Raw genomic sequence first — 21,125 nt, 5'->3', positions numbered from 1 at the left:
GGAATTGGGGAAAAAGGACAAGGGGCTTCTAGCAAGTCTCCTAAATATACAGTATTATCCCAAACAGAGAAATACTTGGCAATTACAACCCCACCTTCTAAAAGAGGTATGTAATTCTTGTATTACTAAGTATAACCTAGTGCAAGTCAGATTACAGAAGCAAAGTATTCTGCAAACATACAATTTTCTGGCCACATCCTTGTTCTTATGTTCCAGTTTTTAAAGTCTCTCTCTTAGTAAAGTGCATTTTTTTTTTTTTGCTCTCTTGCTTCTTCTACCATAAAACATTTTACATCAAAAAAGTAGACTCCAAATTAATGATTAGTAAGAGGGAAAATTACATTTAGCCAAGTATAAAAAAACTTAAGGGGTTTTAAATTCTATTTAGCACAAGCAAAGCCCAACTTCCTCGTTCAAGTTAAAAAAACATGCGTACAGCTCCTTGGTTGTCAACTGGCTTTTACAAAACACCATCTTGATGAATTAAGAGTAAATGAATGAGAACCATATGGATAAATTTCCTTTGAAATACACCCAGGATTAAAAAGTTTAAGAAAAATAGCTCTTGGCAAATACAGTTTTCTAGTTTTTGCTGGAATGAAAATGTTTGAAAAATAGTCTAAAGTGTTTTGTTGAACCCAAAACTCAAAAGTTACAAATTTTCCAATCCATAGGGCTAAGGTGATGAGGTTGAACCCTCAGGAAGGTGAAGGTAATGGTCTCATTCTAGGAGGAAGTCAGAGAGAGTACCTCTTTGACCATTTGGGGAGAGTCATTCAAATAAGGGTTCATCTCAAGAGTTCAGACTTGCCATCTGGCCTGTTACTGTGCAGAACAACATAGAGATTAAGAGCCAAGCACTAGCCTATTGTTTCTCAACCTATATTTCATTATTTCTCTCCTAAGGAGAATTTTAGACTTTTTTTCCTGATCCCGCCTGTGAAATTCTCTTACTGCAAATATCCCATACGTCTGCTTATGCACTGCATGTAACTGTATATATATTTGCTCCATAACTAGAGTAGGATTTTTTTTTTTGCACCCCCAGAACCAAATTTTGCCGTCTTGAGGGCGATATTACCCCCTTTTGAGATTATATACTCCAGAGCAGTGATTCCCAACTGGGGCATTTTTATCCCCCAAGGGAAACATTTGTAAAGTCTGAAGACATTTTTGACTGTCAGAACTGCAGGGAAGGGTGCAAAGAGGGATGCTATAGGCAGCTAATAAGAGGAGGCCAGGATGCTGCTGAACACCCTACATTGTACAGGACAGCCCCTTACCCTAAAGAAACATCTGGTCCAAAGTGTTAATAGTGCTGACATTGAGAAACCCACTCATGGACAGACTTTATTTTATTTTTTGAGCATAGTTGACACACAGTGTTCCATTAGTTTCAGGCGTGCAACATAGTGATTCATCAACTTTATATATGATGCTATGCTCGCTACAATTGAAGCTACCAATGAAGAGACTGCTTAAATTTGAATCTTAGGTGTGCCGCTTGCTCACTGGGTAATCTACAGTTTGTGTCTATAAAATGGGGATGACAATAGTACTGATTCTATAGGGTAAATATGAAGATTAAATACATGAATACATATAAAACTCTTAGAACAGTACCTGGCACATGGCACATGCTCAATAAAAGTTAGCCGTGATTATTATTTTAAACCATATTATCCTGGGAAGGTCTCACATTAAATTAGAAAAACGTATAAGCATCACAAAGTCTTTCTTGAAATTTACACATATGTCTGTACATTTTCCAGAAGCATGAATAGTCAACTTATCCCTATTCCAACTGCAATTCAGAATACATTTTTGTAGTAACTAGCAAACTATTAAATTTGGCAGATTGGTGATTATATGAACAAATATAATGGGAAAGAATCAAGGCTGCTACTGCAGACTAATGTATTTTCATTATACTGTGAAAAAAAATAATGTAACAGCGTAATAAATACTTTTCTTGGGCTTCTGTAGACAATCAGGAAGTGCCACTTTGACAGTCAATATATCTTGGTGGCACTTCAGGAACTGCTATTTGTAATGAGAATTTTCAGGTTCATAGCATAGTGAAATATGAATTAGTGACTCTGATGTACTTGTATTGTAAATATCTTTTCAAAGTACTAGCTGTAATCTGAGAGTTCCTGACTATTTATTTCTCTTCTATGAGGATTGCAGTTTGTACAACACAGAGGACGTGAGTGAATTGGCCTTGGCCGGATGTGCAGCAATGCATGGTTTGTTACTGAAAATTAAATATCATCCGTTTTCCTTTCCTTTCATTCTATAAAATAAAAAAATTAAACATGAAAGTGGTGGGAGAGAATCCCATTTGCTTTCATCTCCGTGCCTTCAGCAAGTCCCACTGATTTGACGTTTCCTAATCTGAGCTCGTTTTCCAGGTCATCAGTCCGATTCCTCAGTGCTTTCTCAGTCTTCAGTGAGCACCGCAGAAATAGGCTGAAATCATCCATGGGCGATTGCTGTTGCTAGCTCTTCTATTTTTTCCTCATCTCCTTCAGCCTCCCACAATCTCAACAAAATCTTCAGAGAGAGAAAGTGGTACTGTAAAAGTCTAGCTGATGAAAAAATGGTCAGGGTTAGAGAGCACGGTCTCTGGAGAAAACACTGCGTGGATTGGAATCCCGACTCTGACATTTACTAGTTCTGTCCTTGTTACCCGGTGTGGATAAATGCGCCAACACCTGAGAAGGACTTGCCGTGGAGTTGTGCCTGGTACCTAGATGTGGTTACGATACAATATTAGCTGTGGCTCATTTGCTTACTGTGGCCACAATTGAATCTCCGTAGCGGAGAACTCAGTGATTCAAGCGTTTAATAGGCTGAAGAAAGAAAGTGCAAATGCCTTCTTTAAAATACTACCTTCCCATTGTTATGCTGATTTGGCAAGCCTCGTTTCCTGTTACAGAGGGATTTCTTAGGAGGGTCTTTTTTTTTTTTTTTTTTTTTTTTTTTTTTTTTTTTTTTAAATGATGAGCTCCTAAATTTCACCAGCAGTGAAAATCCATTCCAACATGAAACAAAAGCCAGCAACCCAGTTCTCGGACGCTACTAAAAAGCATCCACATAAACCTTCCATTGGTTGACTTAGTTTTATAAAGTCCCTGAAGGCTAAATACCCTTCAAACGTCCTCCCCCTCTTACGACTACAAAGTTTCTTTATTTGGGCACTGTTGGCTCCGGCAGCCTTCTGTGCTGCTCCTGCCTGTCAGCCTAAGAAAGGAGGCGGAGGAAGATCTTCTTGCCTGTCCAGAGGCTAGCAGGGCTTTTCTAATCTCACCAACACACGAATTCTGCCCTCTCTTGTTGCTACGCTTCCTGCTCTAGAATCATAACCTCGTTGCATAAAACTTCTAGAAATGCCTAGATATGAACATAACATTTTATAAAACCCTTAGAAAGTTGTTTTTCTCCCCACCTCTGGGAACTTCGAGGTGGAAAGGATAAAGAATCACGTCTGCCCTTCGTGTATAAACCAAGCCTCTTGTAAATAGTAAACTCTTGGAGGAGGGACAGTGGTGGAAGTAGGGGCTTTCTTTAGATAGGACAATGTTTACTTTTCAGTCAGTCTGATTCCAGAGCATTGTTTTGAGGTAAGACTTGAGTCATGGAAAGAGAAGAGCGTGGATCACCATTCAGGAGCTGGTATCCTGTCTCAGCTACTAAGAACACTACAATCCTAGGAAAAAACATCTAACTTCTCTGTTACCAAAATTTTCCTTAGATGCTTTAAAAAACTGGGAGTAGGGGGTGGGTGGGAGAATATGGATATAGCCAAAGCTGACTTCACAAGATCTTTATGAGGATCAAAATGATAGAAATAAATGTGCTCTGGAAATCACATGTTATGCACATGTTCCATGAGACTAATATTAGGAGAGTTTTGGTCCAGACCAACCTGCTTTTTCTTTCTTTTTTACCCAGCATATTATTTAATCGCATTTCATTGTGCTCATATTAGACCAATAGCTCTTTGAAAGCTCACATTTTACATTGTATCAGAAATTTGAGAGAACGGTATAGAAACTGAGCAAATGTTGACTATAGATCTAATTTTCTGCAAGGTGTAAGAAAAAAACCCATAATGATTCCCTCTGGAATTCACCTAATAGAAGTAGGAAAAAACAGATTTTAGATCATGATTGCTGCCATTTCATACATGAAGAGGTGGGAGAAGATACTGATCAAACGAAACCCGTGTTAGGAACGAAGAATTTCTTTTTTGGCAATTTTACCATATAGTATGCTTTCTACAAAACATCTTAAATTTGCTTTTCACTCTCATCAGTAACAAGATGGCCTCTTTGCCTTGCTTCTAATATGTTGCTATTTTATTCTTAGGTTCAACGTGTGGGAGATAACATTTCATTCAAGGAAAACTTGAGCTGAAAGGCAAAGAGGGGAATTTCACAGCTAGGAATTTTAGGTTAACAGACCTTTTCTTGTACTAGAGAAAGTAGGATATGTACTGAAATTTTAGAAATGTCAGATCATTTGCTTATTTAGCTACCCCAAAATAAGAGTTGACAGCTGAGTCTTAAAGCATAGTGTCTGTTGTTTAGACACTTATTTAGAATACTTCAGTTAATTTTAGTGTGGGTGGAGAGAGAATTCTATTTATTTGAAAATGTAATATAGATGGAATATAAACAATGCAAAGGCTATGTTTTCTAAAGCTGGTCTATTTCCACAAATATAGTTTGAATACATGTTATGTGCCAGCAGAGAGGACTTTTTTTTTTTTTTTTACATTTAATAAAAGATTACTGTCTCTAGTTGGACAGATTAAGTAAAAATATTCTTTCTTTTTTAAAAAACAAGAAAGTAAATATATGACTAAGTGCCAGATGAAAGGAAGATAATAAATGCTGTAGGAAGTCAGAGGATGACAAGATCATGAGGGGACTGGAGTGGTCAGGGAAGCACTTAATATAAAGGTGGAACCTGAGCAAAGTTTTACAAGAATGAGTGGTATGTGAATAAATGAGGAAAATGGGTAAGAGTGCCAAGGAATGCTAATGGCAGGCTGGGATAACCCAGCTGAAGCAGGGGTTCTTGTAGCATAAAAGCAGGAGACAGTGTTATAAAGATGGGTCTCGATGTGGTTGCTGTGGCTTTGATTGTAATGGAATACATGACAGAACCCCCCCCTTTTCTAGGATGTCTCATGGTTTAAAAAAGTTATGTGACGTTAATATAACCATTCACAAGATCAATTAGAGGAGAGAGAACAAGCGAGATAATGCAGTAATCCTGCATTTGAAATTGGTCGGAGGGAAAAATGCTAAGAAGTGTAATACACACATTTTTTTTTAATTCATATAGAACTATCAGCAGTGTCATCATGTTGCCATTGTTGCTGTGAAGAGCAAGCCAATAATCTTTTCCAACCTACCAAATAAAGAGGAGAAACCACCCTTTCCTTCAAGACTTTAGCTACCATTTAAAGAACTTTCACCTTTTATGACTCCTCCATAGACTCAAATTTTTCCCTCAAATGAACTAACTCATTTCTCATTGCTTTTTACAAGATGCACCATTGTTCTTTCCAGCGACAGAGCTGTCTCACTTATTTGGGTGTAAAGATTAATATGTCTTTCTGTTTTTAATAGTAATAGATGAGTAATTAGGCATTGCCAATGTGTTTACATATGGCATCTCATTAAACCCTTTCTACACGCCTGTGAAGTAACTGTACACATTATTATACCAATTTTACAGATGAGATAATTGAGGCACAGGGAAAGACTGGCCTCGGGCTATATAGTCAAAGAGTAGGTGAATCAGGGTTATGACACAGGTCTGTCTGACTCCTGCATGCACTTCTCTTAACCACTACACCACTCTGTTTTTCATGTACATCCCTTCATAATTGCCTTTTTATCCTGTGATTTATGAAACAGTGTCACATTATGCTATCTCATTTGACTTCTTCAGTTACCCAGATGAAATATTCATTATTTTGCTTTTTCAGATAAAAAAAAAGGAGGTTTAAACACATAAAGGGTTACTTAATAAATGTTGTCTCAGGAACTTGAGTTTAGGATGTCTAGAGTTGTTTCACCCTGTGTTGCTTCCCTTAGCAAGTCTCTGTATCGATCTAGTCTCTGTATACATACTTGGTTAGTCAAGTAGAAAAATAGTAGGGGAACAGTTTGTGTTGTAATTTTATACTTTCATAGTTGGAAAATCAAATAGTTATAATGCTTACCATGTAAAAGAGATTTAGATTTTTTTAGATTTTTTTTTCTGTTTAATTCTTGTCACTCCTTTGATCTAATACATGCTAAGGATGCCCTGAAAAAAAAAACAAAACAAAAACATGAAATATAAAATGAGTGTTTTTACTTGTGACTACATTAGTTGTGTCTCCTATTTATGATTAAATGGAGAAAAGCATGTTTTACTGTTTTCTGGGGTAACATTAATAAAAACCCTAATATCACCATCAATGGATCAAAGAAAAACATGCATGGGGGCAGTAAATGATTAAATATTTCCTCCCCAAGATGTTGAAAGATCCCTTGGTTTTTTCATTGGATGAAGGTGCAGTTTCCTTGACAACAGACTTTCTGAACAGACTGCCTATACCTCAACATTCTACAGCTCGCTGTAAAAGTCAAAGTGTGATATTCTTACAAGATGCACATAGATTTATCAAGGAGTGACTTTACAATTTATATATGATTTCTACCAGACGCTACAGAGAAGATGTTAGCTAACTATGAAAAAGGAGGTTGTAAATCCTTAGTGTTCAGGACCATAAATGGCTCTAAATTTATTGTTGTTACTTAAATAAAAATTGCCATGTCTTTGTGACTATTTAAGCCTGCTTGTTCATTAACCCAGAAACAGGTCACTCTGGGTTTATACTAACATTTTTCTAAAGAAGGAAATATTAGGAAAGTCACAACTAGTTATGACAATTCTTCAGTCAGTCACCAGGAGCAATGCCAAATTGTGCAAGTTGACCATGAGCATCCATGCGAAGTCCTTCTACTAAGCTTGCTCTTCCAGAGGGCTCTTACGACCTCAGGGAACTTCTGTGCAGAAGGAGAAAAAGTAAATGGGATTGGGTTTGGCAGAGCTTTTCAAATAACTTGTTGGATTTCTAGGAATGGGAAACCTGTCTAGCCTGCAGGCACTTGTCCAGAAGCATCATATTCAGGTTTATTTTTCTCTAGAGGAGTAAGACTATGTACTTTTTTTTAAATACCTTTTACCCTTGGATTACAAAAAAAAATCACAGCTTTACCTCTGCATCCTTGAATATGCCCTTTAAAACACTACAGTGTTTCCTATATATTTTGGCCCAAGCTTTGTCTTTAAAATGCGTACCTTATGGCAGTGTCCTAGATAAGGCATTTCCAACTTCCAGTTAGGAGTCGATGTGCAAAATTTTATGCAGAGTTGATTATATGTATTTTTCTGAAAGGGGTTTCATTCTTCTATCAGACTCCAAGGTGTCCACAATTCATACAAATGTTAATAGCTGCTATCTTCTACAATTTGCTTCCTGACTTCCCAGCCTTCCTGCTTTCTCACTGACAATGCCAGTTGTCTTTCAATTCTGCTCAACATTTTCCTTTCCTGGTAAAACATCCCTAATTTTACTCTATTCCAGTTGTTCCTTTACCTTGATTACTTAGATTGTATTTCTTGTGCAGATTAACCAATATATTTTCCTTTACTTAATCAACTACACACATAACTTAGTTAATATACAAAGATAACACATATTAGCTCATCACATAATAAACCCAAGGCAAATATCAAAGGAACTACACAAATCCTAACACTTAGAGAATACATTTTAGAGCTTTCCTTTGAGGTCATTGAGTACCTACAAATGTTTAGCTAAGCTAGCTCTAATGAGTGCTTGAATAATGTGAAGTCAGTTAAATGCAGAGTTTCCTTCTTTTATTGAAGATGACATTCACGTGACACAGCTCATAAACTAATGAGTGCAGTCATTTCTAGAGAACTGATGGACCCAAATGCTGAGCAAACAGGACATCTTTTAGTTTTGTATGGGCACCTTGAGGTTTCCTAAATAACTGAGAGTGGGGGGCACTCCCCAAGAGACTCCCCAAAATCTCATGGAGGCTTCGTGCCCACTCACTGAAAGATAAAAGGAGCTAAGCTATTCCTTAACATGTGAGTGTTCTTAAGATTGATTTTTCTTTATGAACAGCTTTCTTGACTGGTTCATGTGGGAGAATTAGACTCAGAAGATGTGCCCAGAGGCATACCCACTCAAAAAGGAAATGTTAAATGGTTTCTTCAATGTGTATGCTATTTTCATTGTGTCTTAATGATTATATTTTTTTGTGAAAATATAGTGCAAAAATTAATCGAAACACATCCTGTTTCCATTATTTCATAAATAGATATCTTCTCTGAAACCTCTTTCTTCCAGCCCCACCAAAACTTCCCTGCCAACATAGCGGAAATTTTTTCCCCTTTGCTGGAGAGGTACCTCTTATAGAAGCTTCAAACAGGGCTTCCTCTCTGTTCTTTATTATCCTCTTGTCGATCCTTTCTCCAAACTCCAGGAAGAAACGCATCTCTTTTCTGAGCAATGCTTCTAGTAGAATACTGAATCTCATTACCTTGAGATCCTCTAGGGTCAGAGTCTCAGATTCTTTCTCTTCATCTTAACCTCGTTGGGGTCTAATTTCCTTCAGATTCTCTTAGGATTTCCTTAGGTAGGGAGATCCATTTGTTCTCTCTTTCAAGAATGTTCTGTTCTTGCTGATGCTTTAGTCATATAGTTGGTTAAAGTTGGGAAAAGGAAATGGTGATGCAAGTCTTTATTTTTTCTGATCCTGCTCTTATCTGCCTGCCTACAGAGTGGGTATGTTTGAGTTCTGATCTAGGTTCCAAATGGTAAGTAAGCAAGAGTAGGGCAAAACATATCTTCTAAAGGCAGGTTGAGAGGCCAATGTCTTTCAGTCTCCTCCACTGGAGCTCAACAGATACGGGGCAATGGATGGTTTTTTCTCAGGGTTTAGACATGAGTACAGTGTTAATAGAAGCTTAAGTGTGGCTGAAACAGTTTTTCCAATCCAGCTTTAACCAATGATAAAGTGGACAGTTTAAACTTCATCAGTCTGATTTTTTTTTTTTTTTTGGTCTATTCTAAACTTATTTGTGTCCATTTTAAATTCAGAAGAGGATGGGGGATGTGAAAATCCCATCTTAAAACTCCAAGACTTTATATTTAATGCAAACAAGCATGCTAAGCTCACCCTAGCTTCTTTTTTTTTTTTTTAAAGAAAAAAGTTTTAGAGCAGTTTTAGTTTTACAACAAAATTGAGAGGGAGGTATAGAGATTCCCCATATGCCCCCCACCCATACACATGCACAGTCTCCCCCATTATCAGCATCACTCACTAGCCTGGTACTTTTTTTTTCTTCCTTTTTTTTTTTTTTTTTTTTTTACCAAGCATGGACCTTTGTTGACACATCATAATCACCCAAAGTTCATAGTTTACTTTAGGGTTCACTCTTGGTATTGCACATTTTATGGGTTTGGAAAAATGCATAATGACATATATCCCTTATTATAATATCAAACAGTATTTTCACTGCCCTAAAAATCCTCTGTGCTCTGTCCATTTATCCCTGCCTCTCCCCCCCCAAGCAACTAATCTTTTATTGTCTCCAGAGTTTTGGATTTTCTAGAAAGTCATATAGTTGGAATCACATAGGATATAGCCTTTTCAGATTGGCTTCTTTTACTTAGTAATATGCATTTAAGATTCCTCCTTGTCCTTTCATGGCTTGCTAGCTTCTTTCTTTTTCTTTCTTTCTTTTTCTTTCTTTCTTTCTTTCTTTCTTTCCTTTCTTTCTTTCTCTCTCTCTTTTTTTAAGCTTTTATTTATTTATTTGACAGAAAGAGAGAGAGAAAGCACACAAGCAGGAGAGAGGGAGAAACAGGCTCCCCGGCTGAGCAGGGACCCCAACATGGGGTTCAATCCCAGGACCGTGGGATCATGACCTGAGCTGAAGGCAGATGCTTAACCAACTGAGCCACCCAGGTGCCCCTAGCTTATTTCTTCTTAGTGCTGAATAATATTCCCTGGTCTGAATGCAGCACAGTTTATCCATTTACTGACTGGAGAACATCTTGGCTATATCTCTGTTTTGGCAATTATGCATAAAGGTGCTATAAACATATATGTGCAGGTTTGAGTGTGGATATAGGCTTTCAACTCCTTTGAGTAAATACCAAGAACCATAATTGCTGGACTGTACAATAAAACTATGCTTAGTTTTATAAAAAAAAAACAAAACTACCATACCGTCTTGCAAAGTTGCTGTACCATTTTGCATTCTCACCAGCAATATATGGGAGTTCCTATTATTCTAAATCCTTGCCAGCATTTGGTGCTTTCAGTGTTCTAAATTTGGCCATAAGTGTGTAGTAGTATCTCATTTTTGCTTTAATTTGCATCCACCTGATGACAAATGATGTGGAACATCTTTTCATAAGCTTATTGGCCATCTGTGTACCTTCTTTGGTGAGGGGTCTGTCAAGATCTTTTGCCTATTTTTTAATAAGGTTGTTTGTTTTCTATTGTTGAGTTTTAAGGGTTCTTCATATATTTCAGATACCAGTTCCTTATCAGATACATAATTTGCAAGTATTTTTTCCTAGTATTCTATGCGTTTTATACTTTTGTGTTTTATGTTTATGTCTATGACCCATTTTGACTTAATTTTTGTGAAGGGTGTTAAACTCTGTGTCCAGATTCACTTTTTTGCATGTGAATGTCCAGTTGTTCCAGCATTATATGTTGAAGAAACCATGTTTCCTCCCTTGTCAAAGACCACTTGACTAAATTTATAGAAGTCTCTTTCTGGGCTCTCTGTTTTGTTCCATTGATCTATTTGTCTATTCTTTCACCAATAGCACACTGTCTTGACGACTGTAGCTGTATAGTAAGTCTTGAAGTTGGATAATGTCAGTCCTCCAACTTTGTTCTACTTCAATATTGTGTTGGCTCTTCTAAGTCCACCCTAACTTCTTTATATCGTTGTTATCCAGTCTTTCCCCTTATCTCTATCAAACTTCTTAAAATTTGTGGTCTACATCTGCTGCCTTCATTGATCATTGATTAATTTTATATCAATACGAATATAGATTATATCATTATACATGCATATATAATCATTTCTTAAGTGAGCACATACTCATGAATTTTTAAAACCAGCTAGCACTAAAAGATTCATAAAACTATAAAGTTTTATATCTTTATTTATAAAAACTTTACTTCTATTCCCTCTTACATCTTCAACTTATCTATTCCCACTTGAAAGAGATAAATATTTTAATTTTTTTCCAGATGTTTCTCCTAGGAATTATTTCCACATTATTAAAGTATACTTGCACTCCCCTTCTTTGATTTATCAACTATTAGTCATTATCTATGTCTGCTATGATAGAGAATGACTTCATTTATACCATGGCTTACATCCTTTCCTCTAGGCTCCAATTGAGTCATAAAATTTAAAAAATCTAGATTAATAAACTGTATTCATATCTTTCTTAACTCTCTCTGGTACCGGACAGCCAAGTCATCTTCTAGCCAGTCTCTCTCTCTTTGCAATATATCTTGAACCCAGCTGTTTCTTGCTAATTACACCTGCTACCATCTAAGTCCAGAACATTTCATCTTTTGTATAGACTGCTATAAAAGATTCTTAACAATTTTTCTTGTTTCCACTCTTGGCTCTCTGCAGTCTGTTCTACACACAACAGCAAGAGTGTCATAATTAATATCAGTTCTCCTGAACTCTTATCTCCAAAGATATTTTATCTCTTGGCATGTTCAAAGTCTTCCCCACATCTCCCAAAGACTTACATAGTATGGACTTTGGACAGAATCTCATGCCATCTTCCCCACTGATCACTGAATTCTCATTCTACTGACTTCCCTGATATTTCTCAAACACACCAAGAATACTTTCCACTCAGAGCCATTGTATTTGCTGTTCCCTCAGCCTGGAATGCTCTTGCTCTATATATTTGAGTACTTCATTTAGGTCTCTTTCACTGTATTTAGGTCTCATTTGAAAGGTCTTTCATTTGAAGGTCATCTCATTAGAGAGACCATCCTTGATAGCCTTCTCTACAAAAGCTATCTCCTCCCTCTCAAAAATTGCATTCTCTTACTTTGAATGTAAACTATATGAGATCAGGGACAGTGTTGGGTTTTGTCACTGCCAATCTCTAGCACAGTGTCTGCCTTCAAAGGGTGCTTGATATTTATAGAATTAATGAATACTACAGACAGAGCATTACTAAAGAGAGACCATAGGTGTTTCGATAATGTTCTAGATATAGCATCCTTGAAGTCTTGAACCACAGGGGGTCATCATTCTATAGAATAAAAAAAACAAGAAAACGGTTTCACTTGGTGGGCATCCTTAATCCTTAAGAATTATAAACCTCTTAACGTGTGCTCCTTCCAAGGGATTGTGAGTAGTTTCCATCTATTTAAAAACTCAGATTTACTGTGACTCACTTCACTCAGGGTTTTTGTTTTTGTTTTTCATTTTAGGTATTTCAGAAACCTCTCCTTTGTCTATGATCTTCAATTTTGGGATGCACTGTGTAGGAATATTTCTTTTCCTATTGTGAAATAGTCCACCATATTGATACATTGTAACCTTACCTACAGTCATCCACGCTCAGCGCTTAATTTATCTCGTTTTTTACAGTCTCCTATTCAAAGCCATGGTGTTAACTATCACTGACTCCAAAATCTTCAGTATGCTTCACATTTTTCTAGCTCATTGGTAACCTCTCTGGATATGCCACAAAAATGTTAAATGGAACGGGATATGTATAATTTTTTTCCCCAAAGCTGTTCTTGTTCTCCTGTATTTCTCATCTAAGAAGATGAAAAGTAATACTAGATCTCCTCTTATCATGTGATCTACAGATTCAATTAGTCACCAGGTTTTATATGTTATAGCTCAGGAGATCTGTCTGCTTTTCTCTGTTCCCAGTAAGACCTCTGTTCTTCATTACTACTCTATGGCGCATAGATACAATCTCCCTGACTTAGGCTAACATTCCTCGAAGCTATCCTTTATATCCCAGACAAATTCACACCTGGGCATGCCTCATGTCATTCTGTGAATCCTAGAGTCTCCAGGAGAAAGGTCAACTAAAGAGTCTCACATCATACCGTACACTGTTAGACACTGCGTATATCTCCAGCGCAGTCTCCTGCCACTGTCCTATGTGGATTCTTGACACCTGCTATTCTGAACGCTGTTTGCCAAATACACCATGGTGTTTCTTTCACATATTGTTCCCTCCACTTCAAATGTCCTTGGCTACAGTCTCCATTTAGTTAATGTCCACTTGTCCTTTAAGACTCAGCACAAGCATTTTCTCTGCTAGGAATCCTTTTCTGAATTTCCTGTGTGATTTATATGCCTCTCCTTAATGCTCCTATGACACTGTATGCAGATCTCTTTCATAGTTTCATCATGCTGTACTATCTTGCTGCATTATCATTCTTATCATTTATTTCTCTATACTGTCTTATTTGTGTGTATTGCCAATTAAACTCTAAAGATCAATGATGGTGTTTTGATCATCTTTATATCCATACTGTCTAGCCTGGCAGTGTTCTTTGAGCATGTATGGAAAGAAGGAAGAATGAATGAATGAATGAATGAATGAATGAAAGCTTTACTATTTAGACCTAGAAGAAATTTCCAGAGCCAGATGAAAACAAGCTGCATCATCAGGGTGCTGTGGGCAAACATTACATGCTGTTACATGTAATGTAGACTTGCACATGCAGAAGTATGGGAATGAAAACTTTTCTAGTTTGGCTTTTAAACAAAAAGTAAGCATTATTTGAGTTGTGTAATGAAGTCCTGCTGTGTGTATGAATGTTTGTATGTGTGTTGGGGTGGGCGATGGGAGCATTGCGTAGCATATACCACCTCTGGGGACTTGTTTCAATTCTGTTGTCTCATTCATTCCTTTTCCACAGGCATTTGAATTGTTTGTTGTTCTTGTTGTTGTAAGTTGGATGTGTATATACATATGTGTGTATATCTGTGTGTATATAATGTGTCTATATATGATGCAGTAAGTAAGGAGAGAGATAGATCTTAGTGTTAATATAATTACCAAATTACCAACACCTAAAACTTGTATTAAAATCATAGATCAAAGGATGAAAAGTCAATACACTTGTAATTCCTCTCATGGTACTTAAAATTAATGAATTAGTGTATTTTCTTCCTAGTAGCTGAAATTTGAAGAGTGACTTGACTCGAGGCATGCGTTGACAGTTTCTTTTATTACCTGCCATTTGCCCCGTATACTTTCTTGTGAACATCATTTGTGTAGGTTTGGTTCTAATTAGGGACTGTTGTTGTTCAACTGTACACTAATCTAATGTAAGAAATGAGAAAAACTATTTAGCAGATTAGAATTTACTACAGCAAGGCACCAATTGTTGAATAACCCCAGTGTCCTTCACCTCAAAGACCTCGTGCGGAAGGCCATTCCAAACATTTATTACTTGCAGAATGAAAAAGTGCTTCCTTATGTCTATGCTGAATTTATTTTCCTTTAGCTTTCATTAAGTCCTCTTTGTGCTACATAAGCTGAAAGAAAGTAACCTACGTTATCGACACTTACGATTCTGTGCACTTTAATTATATCCAGTGTGTCATTTCCATAGCAGGAAGGGTCTGTTACACCACTCCTTGTGATTCATTCCTTTCTAGCTATTGTTTTATCTAGCTTTCAGCTTCTTTCCTTTCTTTCCTTTTAAATTTAATTTCATTTTTGAGAAAAAATGACTGTTGGGATGTTGATACGCACCCTCAAAATCATTTACTGCAGATTCTGTAGCATTTAACTAGAATTACACTTGCAGGATGGATACATCTTGACAAAAGAAAACAAAAGCAACAGCTCTGATGGTTGATGATAAAAATGTTTCCGCTCTGGCCAGCATGTGATTAAGCACAATAGCATATAACAGCTTTTTAAGATTTTTGACATTAGGGACCGCCTCTTTTATGTGCTCTGAATTGTTACTGGCACCCCACAGGTGTTTAATAAATATTAATACTGCTAAGTTTAATAATACATGAAAAACGAAAAACTGATTTTGAGAAAATCCTGTGGTGGATACACATTGGAAGATATGATTCATCGTTTCCAAAAACGATCTTCTTTTATTTCAGACATAATCTTAAAGATTTAAAATTTTATCTGTTTCATTTCAAAATAATATAAAGACGACTTGTAGCCAACTTCTTCACTTAATGCAGAGTAAAATTTCATTTTCAGATCAAGCAGAAACAGAGGGACATAAACCAAAATTGTAGACCGATTCATGATGACAATTGTATATGCAGAATTAAGGCCAGATGGGGCTATAAAACTAACCCCTAAATCTCAACATATAATTCCATATGTTTCAGCAGAATACAGTGGAATACCAATCAGGAAATAGGTAGACGCTGAAATTGTTCTTCTGCAGTTTCTCACCACTCTTTGCTCCCCATCCAGTCAACCATACATATCTGCCTTTAAATAAACCATCCTAGTTTGAAGAGTGAAAAGGAAAATGAATACGACTTGATGGACCAGAGGGAGAGGTGTGGGAGTGGAAGTTGGGGAAAGGCAGTTTTTACTCACTCAGGTGTTGAATATGGAAATTAGAAGCAGTTCCCCCAAAATAGAGTCCAGTTCCATCTTGTTGAATTTAATGAATCCAAGAAATATGTGTTATATCTTAGAATTACTTATTCATAAAGATGGAAAGGACTTTAGGCCATAAGGTTTATCTTCCAGCAGTTGGAGTAGAGTTGGGCTTTAGTACAATAAATAGTTGAGTCAAGTGGACTTTTTTAATAATAAAGGAAAGTATATAAATCAGTCAAAAACAGGTCTGACTGTTTTTACTCACACTCTACCCCACCCCCCCACAAAACTGTTTCATGGAAAAAGAAGCTTCATTTTTCAATTATTTTATCAAGTCAAATATTTTACCAGGTTTCTCATCACCTGTTGTAAGAGGTGTACTTAGAATTAATAACTATTTTGCTGAGAAAACACATATTATCACAGAGACTAACACCCATATATATTTTTAAAGATTTTATTATTTATTTGAGAGTGTGCATAAGCAGGGGGTAAGAGCAGAGGTAGAAGGAGAAGCAGACTCCCCACTTAGCAGGGAGCCTGATGGGTTACTCAATTTCAGGACTTTGGGATCATGACCTGAGCAAAAGGCAGATGCTTAACTGATAGAGCCACCCAGGCACCCCTACCCCATATATTTTTAAATAGGAACAGAGCAGAATCTTCACTCTCAGATTTATATATATATACACAAAAAATGGGGTAAAGAATGTAAGGGAAACATACAGAAAATAAATAAAAAGGAGAATATGTATTTATTTATATCCCACTTTAAACAAGAGTGTAGAAAATTTACAAAGTGTGATATAATGGAATAACAACCCCAAATCTTTTTTTTTTAAATCAGCTCCTCCCCCAAAAATTTGGGTTTGAAAATATTTGAGCTGCAGATTTTTTTTTTCACAGTATTGATTGTAGGATCAAGTATGGGTCAAGTAGACTCAAGATTATACTTGAGCTTCTCAATTTCTAAGGTATTCTTGGATGTTTCAATTTTGACTTGAGAGAGGTTAGATTACCTAGTGGAAAATCCCAAATAGTGTCAAAGTGCATTATGGCAACTGATGTTAACATTAAGCAGGCTTGAAAGTTCTTGCCAGAAATGACACTACAGTTCAAGACCACACTGCCTGGCTAGAACTAGGCATCACTCTGGAAAGCATTGCTTGTCAAAGATGAAATATTTTGACATGCTTGCATGCCTCAAGTGTAACTTCCATGTGGATCACAAATTGGGAGACTAGCCATGGCTACTAAAAAATGCTCAGCTTACTCCTTTCTCAGCTGAACTTGAGACTAAAGTGGCAATTCAAGTTACAGGCTTATATTCCAGACAAAGCCAGTGTGATTGACTCTCAGCAAAAGAGAAAACTGTGACCTTGGTGCAGGTATCCGGGCAGTGTCCTTAAAAAATAACCTGAAGATCAAGCTTTTTCTTTAATAAGCCCAAATCCTCAAATTTCACCTTTTTAAAGTCAGAACTTTAAGATTTGGATTTTTTCCTGTAAGTAAATATACCACTAGGAAATATGATAAATTAAGTTTTTAGTATTATCAGAATGCAGTCCTTTAGTAAGAGCAGGGATAAATACCTTCTGGTTAGCATCAAGGAAAGGGGGCTTAAGAATGAGAAAGAGATAGAAAGAGGGTAAAGAAACTGACCCTGATTTTCAGTTTTGCCAAGGGCAGTCCTGGATGTTAGGTACAGATAGCCTGAGGCATCCGAAACCATAAAACACAGAAGGAAAGAAATAGGCAGAAAAACATGAGTGTAAAGTTTAATATGGGTATTTTCTTCATCTCTGTCATTATATAATGGCATTATATAATGATTTTCTAAAGGTATTGAAAAAATAAAATCACTATAAAAATAAAAGGAAATTTAGGAAACAGAGAATGGGAATCAGTTCTACTATTCTTACAAAGTAATTTTCATTTTTTGCATTTTTCTTTATATTTATTTTTGCAAGCACAGGATGTCCAGATTACTTGCAATATGATCTTTACGATTTTTAATAGGTTTTCACTTAAAATGATACAAGTATTATATTTGTTTTCACTTCATCTTCAAACTTTCTAATGGTTGCAAAATATTTTGTCATCATGTTAAACCAATCATTCATTTATTCAACAATATTTATCTAATTCTCACTACATTCTAGGCACTGGTCTAGAAACTGGGCTTACAGCAGAGAATGTAAATTCCAAAATTCTGTTCTTATACAGCTTATATTTTTGTGGTAGACACAGACAATAAATAAATAAGTAATAAGATGATAGGTAGCGATGAGTGTTTTGAAGAGAAAAAAAAATGTGAATCAGGAAAAAGGGGACAGAAAACCATCAAATGGGAGACTGTGTCAGATAAGATGATCTGCAGTGTGTCTCAGGTGGACACATTTAAAGAGACAAAGAGGATAAGAATGGGAAACAAACTGAGGGCTTCAGAGGGGAGGGGGTGGGGGACTGGGCTAGGCTGGTGATGGGTAGTAAGGAGGGCACGTATTGCACGGTACACTGGGTGTTATATGCAAATAATGAATCATGGAACTTTACATCAAAAACTAGGGATATACTGTATGGCGACTAACATAATATAATAAAAAAAACTATTACTAAAAAAAAAACAAAACAAAAAAAGAAAGAGGATGAGAATGAATCATGAAAATCTCCTGGGGACAAGCATTAGGCACACAAAAGAGAAAATGTGAAAGCCTTGAGTTGTAATCATGCTTAAAGTTTGAAGAAACCTCAGGGAAGCCAGCCCAAGAGGAGTGCATTGATCAAATGAAAGAGAGGTGTAAAATGAGGTCAGAGTCAACAAGAGACTAAACTGTATATAGGTCTGGAGCTGAGGACACAGTAAGGACTTTGTATTTATTAGTGTTGCAATCTTTGGAAGTTTGAGAGTAGAGTTCACCTGACCTACATGTTGACTACTTTGCAGAAGGTTGGCCACGGAGACTGAGACAAGAGGGCATGTTGGAAGAGCCATTAGACAACTCATACAAATATCATGAATGAGAAAATCAGCAGCAGGATAACACTGGTTTGAAGGAGGATTAAAGGGACAGGAGTTATGTAGGAGTGGAGAAAAGATGCTGGAATAGGATCACTAGGTTAGATACCAAACTCATTAGTGACCTATAATTCAATAAAATCATAGCTCTTTGCATGTGCATCTTGGTAAGACAAAAATCTTCACGTTAACCTGTACTTTAATAGAACATGAGCCTTTAATAAGCAACATACGTGAATCACACAAAGGCATCTCTAGCAATACTCCCAGATTACATTGAAAGTACCAGGTGTTCTCCCTTTGCCTTATTACCAAGTTTCAGACATTTTATTTTTGTAAAAACTGAGATAGTAAACTCTAGAAGGGGGACAAATTGTAAGGGAGAGTCGTCGTCATTTAATTGTTTACTCATTGTTAAACATTTGATTTATGTATGATATTTAAATATTATATATATTAGGGTTTTGTTGTCTTTTTTGGAGGGGATATACCCTTAAAATTAATTCCCATGAAAGGAAGTAGTGGATCCCTAAATAATTCTGTTACTTTATATGAAGAAGTATTTGGATTTATTACCAATATATTATTCCAATTAGTTTTTTTTTTATATCTGGCCCAGTGATTCACTTATTACATATCCGTGGTATGTTTTTTAGTACCACTACAATTTTCTTACCTTGTTACCTCATTGTCCAGATTTCATCTGTCTATAAAAGTTGATCTTGGTTTCTGTGTGCGGTGGGGATGCTGGTGGGGTGAGAGCAGTAGGTCAGCAAAACTACTTCTAATCAAAAAACTTACTTAAAACTTTTCTGTCATTCTATTTAACTCAGAGTTAAAAAGCAGTTTTAAAAATAGTATTATTATTAAATTAGTGTCCTGTTTTAGTCACTATGAGAATTGAAAGGAATTACAAGGTATAGTTACTGCCTTTGAAGAAGCTACAACTTGCTTTATCATATATGACTTGTGAGTGTGATTTCTCATATGAATAGGATTTGACAGAAGCATAGTGTGGAATAGGAATAAGAACATGGACATTGAAGATAGTTTTAATATGTAGTAGATGTGTGTCTCAGTATCTCTGATTCTTAGTTTTATTGCCTATAAACTGGAGATAATTTTATTGTAAGGACACTGTAAGAGTTAAATATACATCACTATCATTATGCACTATATCTATCTGTCAGCATTCCAATTTATCCCACGAAGAGTTTTACGTGACTGAATAATATTGATAATATAATTATAACGGAGCCTGACACATAATAAACAAATGGAATCACTATTGTTTGTAGTTCCTCAAAAGTGATGCTGAATCAGATCTGTGAGGGTTTTTTTTTTTTTTAAAGATTTATTTATTTGAGAGAGAGAGAAAGGGAGAGTGAGCAGCGAGGAGAGGAGGCAGAGGGAGAGAACCTTCAGGCAGACTCCCCGCTGAACAGGGAGCCTGATGAAGGTCCATTCCACGACCCTGAGATCACGACTTGAGCTGAAACCAAAAGTCGTATACTCAATCGACTGAGCCACCCAGGCTCCCCTCAGCTGTCTGGGTTTTTACTCTTGTTCCCTGTGACTGGATTTCCCTTCACTCTCCCCCTTCCATTTACATTGAACCTCCCAGTTTTCATGATTCAGCTCAGTTGTCTTCTTTCTGAAACCTTCCTGGACCCACCAAGGTGAGTCTGCCTCATTGTGGCCGAGCTCTTCTGCTTCCCCGGCACCTGACACACACTTGGCTTAAAGATGAATATCAATCATCGCTTCAGTCAAACAGAAGACTCTAAAAGTAACAGATTCTACAGTTAGAAGAATGCTTATAAATATGAGCAAAGAATTTGGAAACCACATCATACAAGCCAGCATGCAGGAAACTAGGTAACAGAGAGCATTAGCTGGCCGTCTAACTCATGCTCTACAAAATAGTGCTGGAGCCTTGGATCTGCCATGGAAAACACTCACTGCTTCTCACGTGCTTTTCTGAATATAATCTTAATGTCATGTTCAACAGCCAATGACAAGACAGGACCACCCACAACAAAGCTATGGAATGCAGCCAGTCTAACAACCTCGCTGTCCACTGTCAACAATTCAATGCTGCTGGAACGCACATGTAAATATGGCCTAAAAAGCAAACAGGTGTGTCTCAAACTGGGAAAAACAAAGACCAAATCAAGGCTAAAAAGACACAGCAAAGGCCTTGGAGCAGTATTGTTTTGAATAACTAGGAAGCAGTAATTACTGTCTAAGCAAAGAAACATCTATTTGTAAACCAGAGATATAGGGGATTTTTTTTTAGGGGAGGGGTGGTCACCTGCAAGCAAAAAGACAAAAAACACAAGAGCTATAAACCTATCCCCAGAGGGGAAAAAATAC

General features: G+C 36.7%; 1 long non-coding RNA gene across 2 annotated transcripts; it reads right to left on the bottom strand.

Annotated features, from left to right (window-relative positions):
* Positions 1-655: 655 nt before the first annotated feature.
* On the bottom strand, positions 656-9,487 carry LOC103657691. Of its 2 annotated transcripts, none has more exons than XR_005836416.1 (4): positions 8,513-9,487; positions 6,911-7,076; positions 6,245-6,330; positions 656-2,752 (listed from the first exon to the last, which is right to left on the bottom strand). It is a non-coding gene; the product is annotated as an uncharacterized LOC103657691 (long non-coding RNA). The 2 variants fall into 2 exon arrangements; XR_005836415.1 differs by having other exon boundaries at positions 656-2,591.
* Between the last annotated feature and the right edge of the window lie 11,638 nt (positions 9,488-21,125).

This window comes from Ursus maritimus, unplaced genomic scaffold (assembly GCF_017311325.1).
Source record: "Ursus maritimus isolate PB19 unplaced genomic scaffold, ASM1731132v1 scaffold_2, whole genome shotgun sequence".
In the NCBI taxonomy this organism is placed as follows: Eukaryota; Metazoa; Chordata; class Mammalia; order Carnivora; family Ursidae; genus Ursus; species Ursus maritimus.
The sequence above is the reverse complement of the archived record's forward strand: the minus strand, read 5'-3'. Positions and strand labels throughout refer to the sequence as shown.